The sequence below is a fragment of the Somniosus microcephalus genome, unplaced genomic scaffold, assembly GCF_052327205.1.
Source record: "Somniosus microcephalus isolate GS21.2 unplaced genomic scaffold, FLI_Smic_1.0 unresolved_chr2, whole genome shotgun sequence".
In the NCBI taxonomy this organism is placed as follows: Eukaryota; Metazoa; Chordata; class Chondrichthyes; order Squaliformes; family Somniosidae; genus Somniosus; species Somniosus microcephalus.
The window spans coordinates 58,104,932-58,127,616 of NW_028225180.1; positions in this window are offsets into that span (position 1 = coordinate 58,104,932).

Sequence of the window (22,685 nt, forward strand, 5' to 3'; positions counted from 1 at the left end):
GATCTGGGATGGTGTAGCCTGATTTATAGATGATGATGGTGATGTATTGACCTGGGATGATGTAGTCTGATTTATAGATGATGATGGTGCTGTATTGACCTGGGATGGTGTAGCCTGATTTATAGATGATGATGGTGCTGTATTGACCTGGGATGGTGTAGTTTGATTTATAGATGATGATGGTGCTGTATTGACCTGGGATGGTGTAGCCTGATTTATAGATGATGATGGTGCTGTATTGACCTGGGATGGTGTAGTCTGATTTATAGAGGATGATGGTGCTGTATTGACATGGGATGGTAGAGTGTGATTTATAGATGATGTCGGTTCTGCATTGACCTGGGATGGTGTAGTCTGACTTATAGATGATGATGGTACTGTATTGATGTGGGATGTTGTGGTCTGATTTATAGATGATGATGGTGCTGTATTGATGTGGGATGGTGTAGTCTATTTTACAGATGATGATGGTGCTGTATTGACCTGGGATGGTAGTGTCTGATTTATAGATGATGGTGTTGCTGTATTGATCTGGGATGGTGTAGTCTGATTTATAGATGAGGATGGTGCTGTATTGACCTGGGATGGTGTAGTCTGATTTATAGACGATGGTTTTGCTGTATTGACCTGGGATGGTGTTGTCTGATTTATAGATGATGATGGTTCTGTATTGACCTGGGATGGTGTAGTCTGATTTATAGATGATGATGGTGCTGTATTGACATGGAATGGTGTAGTCTGATTTATAGATGTTGCTGGTGCTGTACTGACCTGCGATGGTGTAGTCTGATTTATAGATGATGGTTTTGCTGTATTGACCTGGGATAGTGTTGTCTGATTTATAGATGATGATGGTGCTGTATTGACCTGGGATGGTGTAGTCTGATGAATAGATGATGATGGTGCTGTATTGATCTGGGATGGTGTAGTCTGATTTATAGATGATGATGGTGCTGTATTGACCTGGGATGGGTTAGTCTGATTTAGAGATGATGATGGTGCTGTATTGACCTGGGATGGGTTAGTCTGATTTATAGATGATGATGGTGCTGTATTGACCTGGGATGGTGTACTCTGATTTATAGATGATGATGGTACTGTATTGACCTGGGCTGGTGTAGTCTGATTTATAGATGATGATGTTGCTGTGTTGACCTGGGATTGGTTAGTCTGATTTATAGATGATGATGGTGCCGTATTGACCTGGAATGGGTTAGTCTGATTTATGGATGATGATGGTGCTGTATTGACCTGGGATGGTGTAGTCTGATTGACAGATGATGATGCTGCTGTATTGACCTTGGATGGTGTTGTCTGATTTATAGATGATGATGGTGCTGTATTGACCTGGGATGGTGTAGTCTGATTTATAGATGATGATGGTGCTGTATTGACCAGGGATAGTGTAGTCTGATTTATAGATGATGATGGTGATGTATTGACCTGGGGTGGTAGATTCTGATTTATAGATGGTGGTGGTGCTGTATTGACCTGGGATGGTGTAGCCTGATTTATAGATGATGGTGGTGCTGTATTAACCTGGAATGGTGTAATCTGATTTATAGGTGACGATATTAGTGCTGTCTTGACCGGGTATGGTGTCGCCAGATTTTTAAACGATGATGGCGCTGTATTGACCTGGACTGGTGTTGTCTGATTTATAGATGATGATGTTTTTGTATTGACCTGGGATGGTGTATTCTGATTTATAGAGGACTAGCTGAAGTGCCCGGTGGTGCCGAGGGTCTTTTGAGGGCATGTTGTTGTTGGAAGAGAGAGAGAGAGCGCGACTGTGGGGGGGGGGGAGAGAGAGAGAGCGCGACTGGGGGGGAAGAGAGAGAGCGACGGGGGGGGAAGAGAGAGAGTGACTGTGGGGGGGGGAAGAGAGAGAGTGACTGTGGGGGGAAGAGAGAGAGCGACTGTGGGGGGAAGAGAGAGAGCGACTGGGGGGGAAGAGAGAGAGTGACCGGGGGGGAAGAGAGCGAGCGACTGGGGGGGAAGAGAGCGAGCGACTGGGAGGGAAGAGAGCGAGCGACTTGGGGGGAAGAGAGAGAGCGACTGGGGGGAAGAGAGAGAGCGACTGCGGGGAAGAGAGAGAGCGACTGGGGGGAAGGGAGAGTGCGACTGGGGGGAAGAGAGAGAGCGACTGGGGGGAAGAGAGAGAGCGACTGGGAGGAAGAGAGAGAGCGACTGGGGGGAAGAGGGGGGAAGGGGAGGGGGGGAAGGAGAGGGGGGAAGGGGAGGGGGGGAAGAGGGGGGAAGGGGAGGGGGAAGAGGGGGGGAAGGGGAGGGGGGGAAGATGGGGGAAGGGGAGGGGGGAAGAGAGGGAAGGGGAGGGGGCGAAGAGGGGCGAAAGGGAGGGGGAAGGGGAGGGGGGAAGGGGAGGGGGGAAGGGGGGAAGGGAGGAAGGGGAGGGGGGAAGGGGAGTGGGGGAAGGAGAGGGGGGGAACGAGAGGGGGGAAGGGGGGAAGGGGAGGGGGGAAGAGGGGTGGAAGGGGAGGGGAGAAGAGGGGGGGAAGGGGAGGGGGAAGGGGAGGGGGGAAGGGGAGGGGGAAGAGGGGGGAAGGGGAGGGGGCAGAGGGGGGAAAGGGGAGGGGGAGAAGGGAAGGGGGGGAAGGGGAGGGAAGGAGGGGGAAGAGGGCGGGAAGGGGTGGGGGGAAGGGGAGGGGAGGGAAGGGGAGGGGGAAGAGGGGGGAAGGGGAGCGGGCAGAGGGGGGAAAGGGGAGGGGGGCAAGGGGAGGGGGGAAGGGGAGGGAAGGAGGGGGAAGAGGGCGGGAAGGGGTGGGGGGAAGGGGAGGGGAGGGAAGGGGAGGGGGAGGAGGGGGGAAGGGGAGGGGGGAAGGGGAGGGGGGAAGGGGTGTGGGGGAAGAGGGGGGAAGGAGAGGCGGGGGAGGAGAGGGGGCAAGGGGAGGGGGGAAGAGGGGGGGAAGGGGAGGGCGGAAGGGGGGGAAGGGGAGGTGGGAAGAGGGGGAAGGGGAAGGGGGGAAGTGGTGGGGGGAAGGGGAGGGGGAATGGGGGGGAAGGGGAGGGGGGAAGGGGAGGGGGGAAGAGGGGGAAGGGGAAGGGGAGGGGGAAGAGGGGGGTAGGGGAGGGGGGAAGATGGGGGGAAGAGGGGGGGAAGAGGTGGGAAGGGGAGGGGGGAAAGGGGAGGGGGGAAGAGGGGGGAAGGGGAGGGGGAAGGGGAGGGGGACGAGGGGGGGAAGGGGAGGGGGGAAAGGGGAGGGGGGAAGGGGAGGGGGGGAAGGGGAAGGGGGGAGGGGGGAGGGAAGGGGAGGAGGGGAGGGGAGGGGGGGAAGGGGGAGAGTCACCGAGCCCCCTGATTTCCGCCCCCCCATCACCCGAGCCCCGCCCCCCGATCTCCAGAACCCCGCCCCCCCCGCGATATCCCGAGCCCCGCCCCCTAGCCCCGCCCCCACGGATCTCCGGAGCCCCGCCCCCCCGGATCTCCGGAGCCCCGCCCCCCGATCTCCCGAGGCTTGCCCCCCCACCACCGATCTCCCGCCCACGCCCCCCCGATCTCCCACCCCACCCCCGATCTCCCGCCCCCCCCGATCTCCCGCCGCCCCCCCCCACCGATCTCCCGCCCCCCCCCAACCAAGCACCAAACTCTGGAGGCCAGATCTCCCAAGCACCGGCCCCCCGCCCTCCCGCTCTCCGGAGCCCCGCCCATCGAGCTTGCTTTAAGTCCGCCGATTGCGGCTGTGAGAGACGGCCGGCGGGCCCGGTTGCCGGGGTAACCCTTCCCGCTCACCAAGCCCCGCCCGGGATCTGCACTCCCGAGAGCCCCACCCCCCCCCCCGCCCGAGCCGGGAACAGAGAGAGACGCCGCGTCTCAGCTGCTCCTGCTGCGCGCGCACCCTGATCCTCGTGACCCTCGTGGCTGACGCCGTTGCCCCGGGTTACGTGACACGGGGGGGGGCGGTGGGAGGAGCTTAGCAGAAGCCGTGGGACAATTACCTAGCTCGGGCCTGGCTGGGCAAGAAAGGCCCAGGCTTTGAGGCCTAACAAAAATGGGGAAAGGTAGGAAAAAGAATCTTCAGGTTAGAGAAAATATTTACAAATGAATGAAGTTTTTTTTAAAGCAATTTAATAAAATCAATTTTATTTTGGTGTAAATGTATATTTGAAAAGAAAGACGCAGAAAGCAGGAAAAAGAATGGAAGCAAGATGGCGGCTACTCACCTCGGTTCAGAACGATAAGTCCCGCCCACACACCGGCAGGTCACCAAAGCGTAGGATTGGTCAATCATCCTGTCACTCGACCGTAGGAGGGCCCGGCCGCACGCACCAGGAACCTGGCGTACGATTGGTCGACCTCGAGGTCACTCTGTCGCTAATGAGCGGATAATGAGATGCTAATGAGCGGAATTTTGAAGGTTTTATGGATACCGCGGGCGCAATTTTTGTCCGGCCGAAACGTAAATATGCTTACCATTGTTTTGGAACGGTGAGCTTTCTTTCAACGTAACGCACGCGTAGGTACGCTCTGTAACTTTCGAGTGCATAGCCGGACAGACGCACACCCGACGACAGACAGAAGGACAGACAGATAGATAGACAGACAGACAGAAAGAAGTATCCGTTTATATATATAGATGATGATTTTATATTGACCTGAGATGGTGTGGTCTGCTTTATGGATGATGAGCGGACTCTAGCACTGTCCTGGGATGTTTTAGCCACCGCATAAGTTAATGTCAATGCTGAATGTAAAGCCGGAAGCAGCATTGGTCTCATAGTTACAGCTGGTGACTGTTGCATGGTTCGACCTACCAGGGAGGGTGGAAACACATTGTTGCTTTCGGTCGATAAGGTGGCATTTACCTTGTTGGAAGACGGAGGCACATTCGCACTGGACAAGCTGGGCACACTCGCACTGCTCACAATAGGCAGAGTCACACTGGACAAGATGGGTACAGTCTCACCGGTTAAGATGGGCACAGTCTCAGTCATCACAATGGGCACAGTCTCAGTGGCCACGGTGGGCACAGTCTCACCGGTAACTGTTGTCACAGTTGTACTGTTCACGATGGCCACAGTCTCACTGCTCACGATGGGCACAGTCTCACTGATCACAATGCGCACAGTCTCACTAGTCATGATAGGCACAGTCTCACTTTTCACGATGGGCAGAAGCTCACTGGTCACGATGGGCACAGACCCACTGGTCAAGAAGGGCACAGCCTCACTGGTCACGATGGGCACAGTCTCACTGGTCGCGATGTGCAGTGTCTCACTGGTCATGATGGGCGCAGCATCAGTGGTCACAATGGGCACTGTCTCACTGGTCACGATGGGCAAAGTCTCACTGGTCACGATGGGCACAGTCTCACTGTTCACGATGGGTAAAGTCACACTGATCACGATGGGCACAGTCTCACTTGTCATGATGGGCACATTTGCACTGTTCACAATGGGTACAGTCGCACTGGTCACGATCAGCGCAGTCTCACTGGCCCCGATGGGCACAGTTTCACTGATCCCAATGGGCACCGTCTCAGTGGCCCCGATGTGCTCAGTCTCACTGGTCATGATGGGCACAGTCTCACTGGGTACGATGGGCAGTTTCTCACTGTTCACAATGGGCACAGTCTCACTTGTCATGATGTGCTCAGTCTCATTGGTCATGATGGGCAAAGTCTCACTTGTCCCGATGGGCACAGTCTCATCGGTCATGATGTGCAGATTCTCACTGGTCATGCTGGGCTCAGTTTTACTGGTCACGATGGGCACAGTCTCACTGGTCACGATGGGAACTCTCTCAGTGGTCACGATGGGCACAGTCGCACTGTTCATGATGGGCGCCATCATACTTGTCAAGATGGGCATGGTCACACTGGTCATGAAGGGCTGAATCGCACTGATCGGAGACTCCATAATTGTGGATAAACTGAACGCCACTAAGGACGCTGTGGAAGTTGAAGGCTGGGCTGCTGAACTGGGGTGTGGACCTAGTTTAACAATTGAAGAGGAGGATTCCATTGATGCAGGGTGAATGGGCGATCGAGGCACAGCTGAACTTCTCATGGAGTTGGTTGTACTTTTGATCCGGCGGTTCACAACCCTGCAGTTGATAGAAAGAGGATTCTGGGAGTCGGCCGCCTATTGGTCGCGGAATGCGCTGTTGTCATAGCTATCACTGTGTAAAGTAGGAGAAACAATGTCAACGGGCCAGTAATTCCTGTCCCAACGCGTGAGTACGGACGGGCTACTCACTCGTGGGCCCGGAGGAATTGCCGGTTTTCAGCATGCACAGCGCATGTGGGGAAAACCGGCATTTCCTCTCCTCTGACCCAAGGGGTTAAGAGGCGGAACGCGTACGACATATCAGGCAGCGCGTGCACGCTGAACTTCCCTTTTTTTATTAGAGTTGCCCGTGGGGAAAAGACTCCGGTTTTTATGCGTGGAAAAAGCAGCCATAAGTACATACTTTTAGCAGGTAAGTGGTCTATTAAGTTAAATTGGAAAATTTTTCCACAGGTTCTTTTTTTTTAAAGACTTTACAGTAAGGTAAGTGTATTTTCAGCCCTGAATTTTTATATAATAATTTTTTTCAAAATTTATAATTATTGTTTAAAATAGTTTTTTTACAGTTATTTATAGTTTATTTAAGTAGTGCGATGTTTTTTTAAATTGTCTTTCAAGTTTAAGTACTGTTTTGGGGCCAGGAGTTTTCATGAGTTTGACAGTTCTTACTATCAAACTCATGAATGAACTTTTGCAACCTCCCATTGGTTGCCCAGTGCTCACGTGATCCCAGCTGGCTCATCGCACTAAGTACGCCACTGGGCCATGCACGCACAGCGCGGCAGGACCTGAAGCCGGCCAGTGGCAGGAAATCCAATGCGGGCCAGGATTGAAATGTCAGCATACCGGGAAATTGGACTTGGGCGAAGACGGTAAACTGGGAGAATCGCATTTGCCAACCGTTATGCAACACGCCTGATATTCGGTTCTTTTGGAAATAGTGGAATCATTACCGAGGTTTATAAAGATAGAAACGGGCAACCAATGACATACCGCCTGTTCTGCGCCCCTCCTGTGGTCCAATTTCACCCACAACTTCTGGAGACACGCTCAAAATCAGCGGCTGTGAAAAGGGGCATTCAGGCAAAAACAAGCTCTGCATTCCAGTTAGTGTGACCATTGTCATATGTGAAGATCCCTGAGGATATCTACATTGGTGAACCTTCCGCTGGTGTTGAAGCCAAGCAGATGACTCAGGACTTCCAATTATTTCGCTTAGAAAACTGAGCAAAGATAAAGAATTCTGGAAGGTCAAGGTGTGAATGGGTAAAATCCCCATTTCAGTGTTCCTGGCAAATACCCTCGAGAAAATACATGAAACTGGACAGCGATTTAAAATAACAGATTCAAACCATGAGGCTACAACCCAGTGGTTACCGATGGATGTTCAGCATCTTCTGGGCTGAGCACAGTGCTTGTCTCTGAACTGGTCTGTGAGATGGGCGAGCAAGCCACAACTCAGGGCAACTAGTGCTGGCCCTATCTGTGCCCCCACTCCCACACCAACGTCATTGATGGTTAACTGCTTTCTGAAATTCCCTCGGAAGCTGCAGGTCAGGGCAACTAGGCCTGTCTGATATCTGACTCCAGCCCAACGCCAACGTGGTTACCTCTTAATTGCTCTCTGTAGTGGCCCAGGAAGGCACTCTGTTGCAGCAAACCAATACCAGCGGTTCAAAGAGAAGGCTCACCACCACCTTCTCCAGGGCATCTAGGGTCAGGCTAGAAATGCCGTCCTTACCACAAATGCCCATGTCCTGAAATGTCACTTTAGAAAATATAACGATCTGACGTGCTCTGCAAGGGGCCTACCATCCCCTCAACTCAACATTCTTCCGACCTGGCTTAACACTGAAGGGGGCAATAATGAACATCTAAACTTTTGTTCGTATTTCGGATTCTGTAAAGCTAATCAGAAGCACCAGAAGGCCAACTTCCACTTCAGGCCTTCTGATTTTCCTACTATTCATGCCATCCTACTTTGTATTCTATTTCGCTCAGATTTAAGGTAATTGGCAAAAGAACCAGAGGCGACATGGTGGTGAGATTTTCTTTTACACGATGAGTTGTTATGATCTGGAATGTGCTGCCTGAAGGTGTGGGGCAATCAGATTCAATAGTAACTTTCAAAGGGGATTTGGATAAATAATTAAAGGGGGAAAATGCAAGGCTATGGGGAGAGGGCAGGGCACTGGACCTAATTGGATTGCTCTTTCAAAGAGCCGACACAGGCACTGTGGGCCGAACGGCCTCATTCTACACTGTGTCATATGATTCAATTCCATTTGCTCTTTCTTGTGCATTTTGATTCCTAACCACATGCGAGTAGCTTCCCGTCTGTACAGCCTGGAAGCAGCGCATCCAGGAAATTTTGGACATAAACTTTGCGTTCTGAGAATGCAACCTGCCCGATTTTCCTTCCATTGTTTTCATTGCAGTTTCTGTTTGGGCCGTGTACCCTTCCCGCCACATTCTGCCTTATTAACCCCGCCTAGGCAGCTCTTAAAGCTGAGAGTCGGGGTTAAATTCAATATGGACGGGGACGCAACACTGGAGGAATCGCTCTCACCTACCATTATATACACGCCCAATATTCAGTTCTTTTGATGTCAATGGGACGAAATATGGGGCGGAGCGGATATCGGGTGCCTGATGTGACACCGCACGTTTTGTGACCTCGCCAATGTCTAATTTCACCCTCCCCCATACTTACTCTGGTCTGTTGCTGTACCCTTACCTTTATATACAGGACAGGTTATCTTGTTAACGTCCAGGTAACTCTTTCCTCCCAGGGCTATCGCCACCTGTGACACTGTTGTAAGGTTCTCCAAGTTTCCCCGAGAAATTTCGTGCACCATTTTCTGCACAGATTTAGTGCAATTATAGACACGTGAGGAGAACACGTTTATGTTTTCGTCCAGGGCCTGTAGTGTAAAGAAAGCAACAATAATTTTAATAACTAATATTAGTGATCCGGAGATCATTTAATCTGAACACATATGATCTCTGTTTGAAAGCACTGTAGCATAAAGTGGACGTCAATAGAAATAAAAATCGGGAGTGATTTACAAGGGATGCAGAATCGCCATCACCTGTTTTGCACCATCGCACAAAGTCAAAATTGACCCCAGGTGCGTTCTGACCAGGGTACAGTTTAGATTAGATTAGAGTGTGGTGAGACCACACTTAGACTACTGTGAAAAGTTCTGGCCTGGTTAACCCATCATTTAGAGTATTGTGAATAATTCTGGTCCGGTTAGACTACACTTAGATTAACGCACACTGCTCTGTTCTCCATATTACTAAAAGGATGTAAAGGCACATCTCGAAGGTGCAATAAAACATTGGTAAGAATGATACCAGAATTCAGTGGTTATAACTATTAGGAAAGTTAGTTCAGGTTGGGATTTTTTCTCTAGAAAAGAGAAGGGAACCCAAAAATCTTCTACCAGCATGTAAACACATAGCGGGTAGTAAGAGGCAGGGTGGGGCCTATTAGGGACAAAGAATGCTTAGAGGCGTAGGGCAAGCCTAGAATACTCAATGAGTACTTTGTATCGGTGTTTACTAAGGAGGTGGATGCTGACAAAATATCAGTAGAAGTGGAAAAGATAGAAGCAATGGCAGGGGTAAAAACTGATAGACCGTGTACATTAAAAAGACAGGGTGTGCTTCTAGTGGATAAGTCGTTTGGTCCAAATGGCTTGCATCCCAGGGTGCTAAGTGAATTGGGGGAGGAGACAGTGGAAGGGGTTGCCATAATTCTCCAATCTTTGCGACATGTGGGGGAGTTGCCTGAGATTTGGAAAGTGGCAAATGTGACAATATTGTTCAAAAAAGTGTGTAAGGACAATCGTAGTAACTATAGGTCGGTCAGCTCAACATCAGTGGTGGCTTAAGTTTTAGAAACAATAATCAAGCCACCGAGAGGTTTAATCTAATTAAGGAGAGCCAACACGGATTTGTAAGAGGCAGATCAGGTTTGACTAATCGAATTGAATTTTTTGATGAATTAACAGGGAAGATTGATAATGGGAATACAATGGATGTTGTCTGGTTAAAAAAATGTGGTACATGGAATAGTTGGGTCAGTAGCAGCTTGGATAATGAATTGGCGTAAGTACAGTAAATAGCGAATTGTGATAAATGGCTATTTTTCAGACTGCAGAATGGTAGACAGTGGTGTTCCCCAAGGATCAGTGCTGGGACCACTGCTTTTCTTGACATATATATATAAGTGACCTGGAAATTGGAATACAAAGTAGAATTTCTAAATTTGCTGATGCCACCAAACTTGGTGGGGGAGGGGGGAGTGGTGTGGCAAATATGAGGATGATACAAATCGACTGCAACAGGATATATAAAGCCTAGCAGAATGGACAGAGAAGTGACAGATGTAATTTAATACAGAAAAGTGTGAGGTGATGCATTTTGGCAGAAGGAACAGGGAAAGGCAATAAACACTTAATGGCACAATCCTAAAGAGTGTGCAGTGACAGAGGGACGTGGGAATTAATGTCATAGGTCCCTGAAGGTGGAAGGACATATTGAGAGGATAGTTAGCAATGCCATATGTGATCTTGGGCTTCATAAATAAAGGTGTTGAGTACAAAAACAGAGAAGTTATGCTCAGCCTCTTTAAAGCACTGGTTAGGCCACAACTGGCGTATTGCATCCAGTTCTGATCACCACAGTTAAGGAAAGATGTGAAGGACCTTGAGAGAGTGCAGAGGAGATTTACCAGAATGGTTCCAGGGATGGGGATCTTATCTACAAGGACAGATTGGAGAATCTGGATTTGTTTTCATTAGAGCAAAGGAGCTTGAGGGATGATTTGATGGAGGTTTACAAGATTATGACGAGTTTGGATAGGCCAGACAGGGAAAGGTTTATCCCACTAGTTGATGGTACAAGGACTAGGGGACAAAAATAAGGTTTTGGGCAAGACGTACAAGTGGGATGTGAGGAAGACAATTTTTTACACAGCGAGTTGTGAAGACCTGGAATTTGCTGCCGATGAAAGTGGTGGAAGCGGACACACTCAATGCTTTCACGGGGAGACTGGGTAGGAACTGGATGGAAGTAAACTTGCAGGGCTACGGGGATAGAGCGGGGGAATGGGACTGATTGGATTGCTCTACAGAGAGCCGGCATGGAATCGATGGGCCGAATGCCCTCGTTCTGTGCCGTTATGACTCTATTACTCTATGATTCTATTACTGAAATGTGAACTAAAAGTGGCTTCAAAATTATGAAGGGATTTGATAAGATAGACATAGAGAAGATGTCTCCACTTGTAGGGTGAGTCCAAAACTAGGGGTCATAAATATAAGATAGCAGCTCATAAATTCAGCAAGGCATTTAGGAGAAACCTCTTAACTAGAGAGTGGATAGAAGTTGTAACTCGCTATCACAAGGAGTAGCATAGGAGGCTAATAGCAAAGATTAAATTAAGGGAAAGCAACATGAAGGAGAAAGGAATAGAAGGATATGGTGATAGGGTTAGTAGGGGGGGAGGAACCTCGTGTGGCACACAAAGACACGACTGGCCTGTTTCTGTCCTGAAAATTCCATGTAAATATTGTCCTCTTGGAATTGGAAGTCAACTAGAGCCTCAATATAACCCGCCATCCTTTTTACATTGTTTATCGCCAGTTCATTTTGTTTTGATTTGATGAGCATTGAGTCATTGTTTTGCGATAACTTTAACTTTAAGCGATGATGTTCAATGGCCAATTTTGAATTAACTGGTCATTGTATACCACGCCCGATTTTCCTTTGCATTGAATCAATGGATGCTAAAATCTGGCGCCTCTAAATTGGAGAGCAATTGGATATTACCCATTTTACACCTTCACCAAATTTAAAATCACCCCTTAAATCTTTTTCAACCAACGCCCTCCGCTCCTGGCGAGTTCTATCCCATGAATGGTATCGAGGTGCCTCCGAATCTTCCAACAGGCTGTATTTTGCATTGCTTCACACTGAACGTCCTCTGAACACATTAAGCAGCGATACACCAATATTGCAATATCGTTTCTAAGCTCTAATTGTTTACGGTCTATCGCTTAATGTGTTGTGAAGAAGCTGTTATTTACTAACTGCCCTTAGCTCTAAATAAATCAGAATCCTATTTTATAATTACACATCACCATACCTGCATGGCCAGCCCTGTACTGCTCAAGCTCCCAATGGTCCCGTCCTCTCTCACTTCACTCAGAATCCGCCTCATTATCCACATTAAAGCCTTCGCAATGTTAAGCCGAGATCCGCCACTTGGTTGTTGCGAGTGTATCAAACACCTCAGACTAAGTGCCGCGGTGGCCATTGTATCTACAACACAGGAAACAATTACCATCGGTTCATGGAGCAAATTTGACAGGAGGGTCGGTAACGAGAGGACACAGATGTAAGATATTGACTAAAGAACCTGAGGGGAGATAGGGAGTCACTTTTGTTTTTTTACACAGCGAGTATTATCTGGAATGCACTGCCTGAACGGGTGGTGGAAGCAGATTCAATGGTGACATTGAAAAGGAAATTTGATATATACTTGATAAGCATACAAATACGGGGCTATGGCCTATGGGGAATGAGAAGGGAGAGTGGGATTAATTGGGGAGCTATTTCATAGAGCCAGCACAGGTACGATGGGCCGACAGGCTTCCTTCTGTAAGTTTGGATGATTCTATGATATCCAAAGCCGCCAAGGCACGAGCGATGCGAAAACCCATTGATGAAGAGAATCTTCCCAAATTTCCAATCAATTTACTGACAGCCGGTGTCCATTGGACTCCATCCTAGCACAAGTTTACCAATCACTGATTGCAGTGACAGAGCCTTGTCCCAACAATAGAACTGTATGGGTCTTAGCTAGAAATTGAATTGGGGGTAATGGAAACAAGACTGAGATTATGAAATGCTACTTGTAATAAAACATGCAATGGGTGAAATTGCACTTGGGCGGGAAATCAATGCAGGAGAAATCGTATTTTGCGACCGTTATACGACCCGGCCTAATCTTTAGTTGTATTGGCCGCTTTGCACACCCACCCAGATCCAATTTCAGCACCCACTTTTCACCAATCGTAACCTGTGAACCCACGTAACCTTTTTCAAAACACGATCAAATAGATATCTTCACCGGCCGTAACCTGTGAACCCTGGTAACCGCGTTCAAAATTCCATCAAATAGATATCTTCACCAACCATAACCTGTGAACCCCGGTAATCTCTTTCAACATTCCATCAATTGAATATCTTCACTGACCGTAAGCTGTGAACCCAGGCAACCTCTTTCAAAACTCCATCAAAAGGATATCGTCACCCACCGTAACCTGTGAACCCAGGTAACCTCTCTCAAAACACCAGCAAATGGATATCTTCACCGACCGTAAGCTGTGAACCCAGGAAAATTTTTACTACAACTCCTTCAATTGGATATCTTCACCGATCGTAACCTGTGAACCCCGTAACCTCTTTCAGAACTCCATCAAATGGATATCTTCACCGACCGTAACCTGTGAACCCCGGTAACCTCTTTCAAAACTCCATCAAATGGATATCTTCACCGACCGTAACCTGTGAACCCAAGTAACCTCTCTCAAAACACCAGCAAATGCATATCTTCACCGACCGTAACCTGTGAACCCAGGTAACCTCTTTCAAAACTCCATCAAATGGATATTTATGAAACTATAAAATGAAACGTCTTGTCTGCTCATACATACCTACAGCTAATTCTTTCCCGTGTTGAGCGATCTTCCTGAGATGAGCCCAGGCGAAATTATGAATGATAAAGCCCGGGACAGGTTCCTCCTCCTGACACAGCGCCAGGATTGCCAGGCTGGCTTCAGTAAAAGCCTTTAGAGAATACCCAGCGTTTTCTGTAAATACAGAAATAGACTCCATTGTTAATAATTTGCTCCACATCTGAATAACGGGAACTACAGATGTGAGAATTCCTCCCTAGTTCTTTCCCGATCCTCTCTGTTTGCCAGAAATCAGGCCAAGGATTTAAATGAATTAAATAGAAGGTGCAGAATTTACAGCACAGAAGAAGACTATTCGTTTCAACAAGTCTAATTATGCTCCACATGAGCCTCCTCCTACTTTACTTCATCACAGCCGAGCAGCTTACCCGTGGGAGCTATTCCTTTCTCCCTCATGAACATGTCTAACTTCGCCTTAAATACATCTATACAATTTGCTTCAACTGCTCCTATGGTGGCAAATTCCACATTCTCGCCACTCTCCGGGAGAATAAGTTTCTCCTGAATCCCCCATTGTTTTCAGTAGCGACTCTACAGCGGACTGCTGTTCTCCGGCATAGCTATCAATTATACATGACAAATCCGATGATGTCCAGCTGAATTCTACTATGAGAATTATCACTGGTATGCTTTTATCGACACCAACACCTTGGCTGCCCGTGCTTGCAAACATCACACCACCATACCTAGGCCGTGAATAAGCAGTCTCCATAGAATACAACCGCTACACCAACAAAGACATGCCGATCCAGGTCGACTTCAACAACCTAATACCACTCCATCTCTAATCTAGAAGGCCATCTTGGACCGTCGCCAAAGCCCTTCAGCGATCTCCCCTCAGCCTTGATGACCGATGGCGAAATGCTTGGAAGCACTGTGACGTATGGAATGGATTGCTTATAGTGGACCCCACAGTACAACCTGAAGGGTCAAACCTTCCTCGCAAACAGTGGACAACCATAAACCACTTCAGAGCCGGTCAAGTAGATGCTGCCATCTTTTCCATAGATGGAAGATTAAAGTATCCCTGTCATGCGACTGTGGAGCTCCTAATCAGACCCTAGAGCACAGTATTGAGAACAGCCCTCAGAGGTAATTTGCAGGCAGCATACATAAGAACATAAGAAACAGGAGCAGAATTAGATCACTTGGCCCTTCGAGCCTGCTCCACAATTCAATAAGATTATTGCTGATCTTCTACCTCATCTCAACTTTCCTGCGCTATCCCCATATCCCTTGATTCCCTTAATATTCCAAAAGCTATCGATCTCTGTCTTGAATGTGCTCAACGACTCGGCCTCCACAGCCCTCTGGGGTAGAGATTTCCAAAGAGTCGTCACCATCTGAGTGAAGAAATTTCTCCTCATCTCAGTCCTAAATGGCCGACCACTTATTTTGAGAATGTGACCCCTGGTTCTGGACTCCCCAGCTAGGGGAAACATCCACCCTACATCTACCCAGTCAAGCCCTGTAAGAATTGTGTATGTTTCAATTAGATCATCTCTCATTCTTCCATACTCCCGAGAATATAAGCCGAGTCTAGTCAATCTGACCTCATAGGACAAACCCCCCATCCCAGGAACCAGTCTGGTGAACCTTCATTGCAAGAAATCCACGCTGTTACACTGGAATCTTTGGCATTGATATCTGATTTAGATATTGACATTTGATTTGCTTTGCTACTGCCACACGAAAGAAGAAGAAGTACTGACTACCTTATATTTATGGTCCCTAATTATAATATCCTCTACAAGTGGAAACATCTGCTCTACTTCTACCCTGAAGAACCACTTCATCATTTTAAAGAACTCTATTAGCTCACCTCTCAATCATCTCTCTTCCAGTTGAAGGAGCCCCAGCCGGTACAGACTTTCTTGATAAATAACATATATAATAATATATAGATAATAAAAACAACAAGGGTTTTTTTCACGGATATAATCATAAATCATTGCCTTTATAAACCAGCAGTCAGCGTTCCAGTTCCCTTTAGGCCTGGAGTCAATTAGTTCTTTTAAAAAAGTGCTGGATAAATATTTGCCCATTAATGGTTTTGGGGGTAACAGGAAGTGATACAAACTGTGAATGTAATTCTACTGGTGTTTACAGGGGCAGGTATCAGCTGAGATAGCAGTGGGATTGTAGGTTATGGGGATAGCCACCGACTGTTATGGGAATAGAACTGGAAACTGTTGCGATTAATGTAGACTGAGGTAAGAAAGGGACTGGAAGTTATAGGGAAGTTAAGGAGTGAGAAGTGAATGTGATTGTAAGTTATAGGCACCGGTAAGGAGTGAGATGTGAGTTTGATTGCAGGTTATAGGGACCGGTACAGTCTGAGATGTGATTGCAGGTTATAGGGACCGGTACAGCCTTAGATGTGAGTTTGATTGCAGGTTATAGGGACCGGTACAGTCTGATAAGTGAGTTTGATTGCAGGTTATAGGGACTGGTACAGCCTGAGATGTGAGTTTGATTGCAGGTTATAGGGACTGGTACAGCCTGAGATGTGAGTTTGATTGCAGGTTATAGGGACCGGTACAGTCTGAGATGTGAGTTTGATTGCAGGTTATAGGGACTGGTACAGCCTGAGATGTGAGTTTCATTGTATGTTCTGGGGACAGGTACAGGCTTAGATGTGACTCTTGTTGGAGGATATGGGGACCAGTACAGACTGAGATGTGAGTGTGATTGTAGGTTATGGGGACAGGTTCAGAATGAGATGTGAGTATCATTGTAGGTTATAGGGACAGGTACAGAATGAAATTCGAGTGTGATTGGAGGTTATGGGGACAGGCACAGACTGAGATATGAGTGTGTTTCCTGGTTATGGAGAGAGGTACAGACTGAGATATGAGTGTGTTTCCTGGTTATAGAGAGAGGTACAGACTGAGATATGAGTGTGTTTCCTGGTTATGGAGAGAGGTACAGACTGAAATGTGACTGTGATTGGAGGTTTTCAGCTTGTGTTTGCTGAAAGATGCATCTCAATCTCTATGCAAATAACATGCCTAAAGCATGAGTGCACAACGTTACCTTTAGAAGTTGTTATTCCAAGTACTTGATGCAGTTCACTGTACAGCCTCTCACATAGCACCGCCACCAAATTCACCTCTTTGTTCCCTGCCGATATCTTGGCTGAGTTCCGACAAGAGGATCTGAAGGCTAAGATGTAGAAAACCAACTGGTCTATGGGGAAGTTTTCACCTGGCGGCAGAGGAACAAAATAGATCCAGTTTGTTCTGACTGGGTCCATCAATACCTAACTGGTTAGTGATTATAAATTCCTCTTCCACACTCTGAAGACTTGTATTAATATTCCAACTTCTTCTAACTCTCAAAAACGACTCAAAGAGCTTCACGTGTAATAAATTATTTGAAGTGCAGCTACCCTTGTTATATCGACCAATTCGGGAGCCATTTTGTGAACAGCAATATCCCACAAACAACAGTGAAGTGAATAGCCAGGTAACCAGTTCTAAATTCTTAACCAGCGACATGGTAAATGGATTAACTGGTAATTTACATCATTGCTACTTGTGGCATCTTGTGTCCAGTTGGTTGTCGAGGTTGTCTATAAAAGAGTGGCTGCATATCATTGGCTGTGAAGGAAAGGCACAATAGAAATGTAAGTTTCTCCCCCTTCACTCTCCTCTCTCTTTAAACTACTTTGGGTGTTAGCTGGGGAATAAACGTTGGCCAAGGCCCCGGCAGCACTCTCCCTTCCTGTTCCAATAAAGCTGTGTTATCTTCAAATTCCAAATGAAAAGATTCAGGGGATAATTTTAAATTTAGACGATTGTGTAAAATAGGCGACACCGAATTGGCTGCCGATTTTAGGTCCAGCCCGATTTTTCACTCCCGTTGAAAAGCAAAATCAACCGTGGTGCAAAAGGGTGGCTGATGCAATTTAGAGCCGGGGACAGTGTAAAGAGTGTAATGATTTCTGATTTCAAAACAGCGAGAAGGCAAGGAGCAGAACCTCCGTGCAGGAAGTGGTATAGAGTTTAGGTGGAAGAACAGCAGAATGTTTAGAGCAGCGAAATAATTTCCTTAATAGTATTATGAACAAAGGTGGTGCAATAAATGACACCTCGGCCCATTCACCTGAGGGCAGAATACCAGCTAGAAGTCTCCCTCCCTCCCTCTCTTGAACTTCATCTGCATGTATCTTTTTCCCTCTTTCTCCATCTCACTGTTTCTCTTTCTCAAACACACACACATACATATACACACAGACACACGCAGACACGGATATATATGCAAATACATACACATATAAACACATACAGGCACGTATACACACACAGAATCACATATGCATACAGAAGCAGACACACAGAAATACATAGACATACACACACACTCGCAAAAAAATCCACAGAAAGATATACACAAAGAAACATGGAAACACACACACACATACACATATACACACAAACACACATATACTGAAACTTCAATGGCACATTGCTGCAAGTTAATACGTGGGATCTTGATTCGAATTGTTGAAAGACTTTAAACTATAATAAAGTGAACTGCACTGGGGAAAAGAAGGAGAATCGCATGAGGTGTGTCAACTTTCAACATTGGCTCTCACAAAGTAGGCGCCACCGACAATCATATTTGTTGCTATTTTTAAATTAACCTGTTTATTTTAAATGGACGAAGGCCTCAATTCGGAACATTGTAGTTGCTGCAGCGACTAAAGACCAAGGCGCATCTAGTTCTTCTTCTACCATCCTTGTAGTCGCATGATACAATGACAATGGGGTTGTTGTCTAATCATATTAATCCGTCTCTATAAATTAATCAACAACAATACCAGACATGAGGTGAGGAATACACGGTGCTGGAGAGTTTAGTGAACCATGTGTCCAAAATCAGCTGCTCCTCCCAAACACGCTACACTGACCATGTGTAACATCTCAAATTACACATATACTCTATCCTAAATGTTGGCCCAGTAATTCCTCTCTGAACGCGTGAGTACGGTCGGAATACTCACGCGTCTGGCTGGAGGAAATGCCGGTTTTCAGCATGCACAGCGCATGCGGGGAAAACCGGCATTTCCTGTCCTCTGAACAAAGAGGTTCAGAGGCACAGCGCGTGCGACTGCACAGGCAGCGCGTCCGCAGAATACTTCGTCGATTTCATTCATGGATTCAGTGAGGGTAAGTCCTGACAACTTACACATGAAAAAAGCAGGAGTAAAGCTATCGAGAAGCTATGGAGGAAGAAGTCTGTCATCGTGGAGCTTCTGAAAGTCAACTATTTCTGTTTGGGAAAGGGAGGAAAGTTATTTTAAGAAAGGCTGAGGTAAGTTTAAAAATTTTTTTTTGTTTAAAACGGGTTTTCAGTACTGTAGTTAGAAGGAGCAATTGTGGCTGTGGGCAAGGCCTCATTGAATTTATTTTTATAAAATGTGAAATGTAAAGTTTTAAAAATAATAAAATGCTTACAAAATGAAATTGTCATCAGTAATATTTAGTATGTATGTATGTATGATTGTATGTATGTCTGTATATTTTCCATTTAGAATGTGCATTTATGTATGTATTCCTTTCAGTACGTGGATGAATGTATTTATGTAATAACTGCAATTTAGAAAAAGATGCAGGCCTGTGATATTCATCAGGCGGGAAGGATGTGTTTGCAAGCCGTTAAAGCATGCTTCCTGGCATAGGCCGAGTTGATGTTATAGGCACTCAGTTTATTAAAATAAGTGTAACAACTCTTTCCATTTACTCCGTACAAGTACGTCTGTTTGAGGAGTAGTCCTGTGAGCGAGGAACATGCCCTGTTGTAGAAATTTTGCCGTGATGCTATTTGTGTATTTGCTTCAAAGAAATAGGAATGCCAGGGAGCAACGTAGAAGATTGAGGAACCATGAACGTCTCCTGATCAGAAGGAACAACTACCCACCCCACAAAGTTTACAGGGAGAGGCGATCATTTGAAATGCTGTCCGAGGAGTTGTGTATCAGGCGGCTGCGCTTCAGTAAAGAGGCAATTGGACGACTATGTGACATGTTGAAGGCAGACTTGGAGCCACGCTCGAAGACCCGCACTGCCTTGTCAGTGAACATGAAGGTAACCACAGCATTGAACTTCTTTGCAAGTAGATCATTTCAAGCAGGCACCGGTGACATAACCAACATCTCCAAGAATGCTGCGAGGGTCTGCATTCACCAGGTCACAGCAGCCATTTGCCGTAGGATTTCTGATTTCATTATGTATGACTTGTCCGCTCGTCATCAGAAGGAGATGGCCTTAGCATTTCATCGCATTGCTGGATTCCCCAAAGTGATTGGGGCCATCGATGGAACACATATTGCATTGAAGTCACCCAAGGATGCACCGGTGACATTCATTAACAGGAAGGGGTATCATTCATTGAATGTAATGATATTATGTGATGCGCACCTGAGGATCCTAAACGTTAATTCAGGACACCGGGGAAGTAATCATGACTCCTTCGTCCTCCGATACTCTAAATTGTATGATTCTCTCAGCAAATTGCCTACAGGATCCGCATGGATATTGGGCGACAAGGGCTACCCGCTAAAACCATGGCTGATGACCCCCTACCGCAAGACCAATAATCAGTCTCAGGAGAGATACAACCATGCACACGTGTCCACACGTCAAGTGGTGGAGAGGACAATAGGAGTTCTGAAATCACGCTTCCGGTGTCTGGATAGGTCAGGGGGGACCTTGCAGTACTCTCACCAGAAAGTGGCAAGGATTGTGCTGGCCTGTTGTGCTTTGCACAACCTTGCCCTGCAGAAAGGACTGACCCTTAACAATGAGGAACAGCTGCCTGTTGAAGTGCAGGATGAAGGCGATGGCAATGTGCATGTTGCCAGGCCTCATGGGGAGGAGCCCAGTGCCACCGAATCTAAGGCTGATCACGAACTGCTGGTAGCCAACACCTTCACGCGGTAGTTACGCCCTGTAACTACCCCTCCCCCGGCAAGGCAAAGACAGAAGCAGACACATATTGAAATGATACAGTGACCTTTTATTGCATAATCAAACACTTTTCAGATTCAGTTTCAATGTATAAAGTGAATAACTTGTAAATTTTCAGTAACAGTTATGAACTTTAAAAAAATTTATGGACAGAAACAGTGAGGAAGTGTTATTGGAAAGAGTTCGTTTTTACTTGTCTTTCTTTCTTCGTTCAAGGATGTTAATGACCTATTTTATGCAATTTGAAAATGTTAACGTTAACAGTTTTGAAATCACTTTGTAAACAGGTTTAACTAATTTGTGTTTGATTCTTAGTGAAATTACAAAAATTAAGATGCTAACTACCTCTTTTAACGTTTTGAAACGTGCAAAATGGTGACTGTTAGAAAAGAAAGTGTAAACATTTTACAGTAATTTTTACTTTCTTACTGCAATACAGACATTCAAAGTGCAAACTAGCTATTTTACAATTTTGTAACATTTGTTGTAAAAGTTTTTGAAGTTAAATAAAAGTTTAAATTCTTTCAACATTGATTACTGGGTGTACTGCTGAAACGATAAGGTTACCTATCCTTTCCTTCATAAATAAACACTTGAATTTAAATATGTAAGAAAACATTTAACATTTAAATAAAGTGAAAAATATAACTATTTAACGATTTGCCAACTGGCCTGTGTGGCTGAGGGTTGAAGGTGGCGGAGTGAGCTGAAGGTGACACTCTAACGTTTCCTGCGCCTTTTCACTACCCATGACTGGAGCCCTCCAGATCTATTTGCAAGGGCCCTGTCAGATTGTTCCTGCTCTTCAGCAGCGGCTTGAGGAAAGGGTTGTTGCTGAGGCAATTCTACGCTGCCCTGCTTCATGACTGGCGCAGCTGCTGGCTCCTGGGACCAAAGTGGCTCTGCACTGTGACCTGGGGAGGGCATTTGTGCTGGAGTCAGCGTTATGCCAGTAGTGATAGATACAAGTGAATTAACTAGTGCAATCATAGTTTCATTAAGCATCACCAACTGCGATGATATCTGATTAAGAGAATTATCATTAAGCACCACAAACTGCGATGATATCTGATTTAGTGTAATGCCAATATTCTCCATTCCCTGCCTGATAGAGTCTCTAGCGTCTACTTCCTTCTCAGTGAGAGAGCTCAGCAATTGCCTGAAACCTGCAATATCTTGCTGCTCATCTTGTAGGTGCTGCTGTACTTCTGCTCCTCCCACCTGCACTGAAGTGTCAATATGGTGTCTGCCTGTGGAGCTACAGTCATCAGTGACTAGCACAGAGCCACAAGGGCCAGGAGATGGTGAGATAGTGGCCAGCGACACAGGGTCTATACACTCCTGCTGCACTTGCTGACATAGGACAGGTTGCTCCTGTTCCTCAGCCACCTCAGCCACCTCAGTAACTGCTGCCATTGCATCAAAAAAACCTACCCCAATGTCCTCTGTGGCCGCTGACTCCACGCACTGCTCATCCCATGTGTGAGAGGTACTCTGTCCAGCTGTGGGAAGGAAGCAGAAAACATTTGCTAAGGTAAAGCACGATGTGCCACATCACAGATATTCAGCACACACCTAACCTTCTTTAACATATAGCTGGCCAGGCCACCTCACATTGAGGGTCAGCAACGTCTGTTTGAGGTTCATCCGCGGGGCGATTGCTAGCAAATTCGTACATCTGCTAGACCCGTTCCTCATGTTCGTTCAAAACCCTCAGCATGGCAACACCACCGCCTGTGCGTGTGCGTTCCCTGGAGTTGTGAGCACTTTTACTCTGAAATTACACCAGAAATAAGAGAATCACACAGCTGCATTTCTGACATGGACAGCGAAGGCTTTGAAGACTGGGTTGGGTGTTTCTTTACATCTTTGATTGAAGTTTTACAGCTCCAAGCAATGGAATCAAGATAAG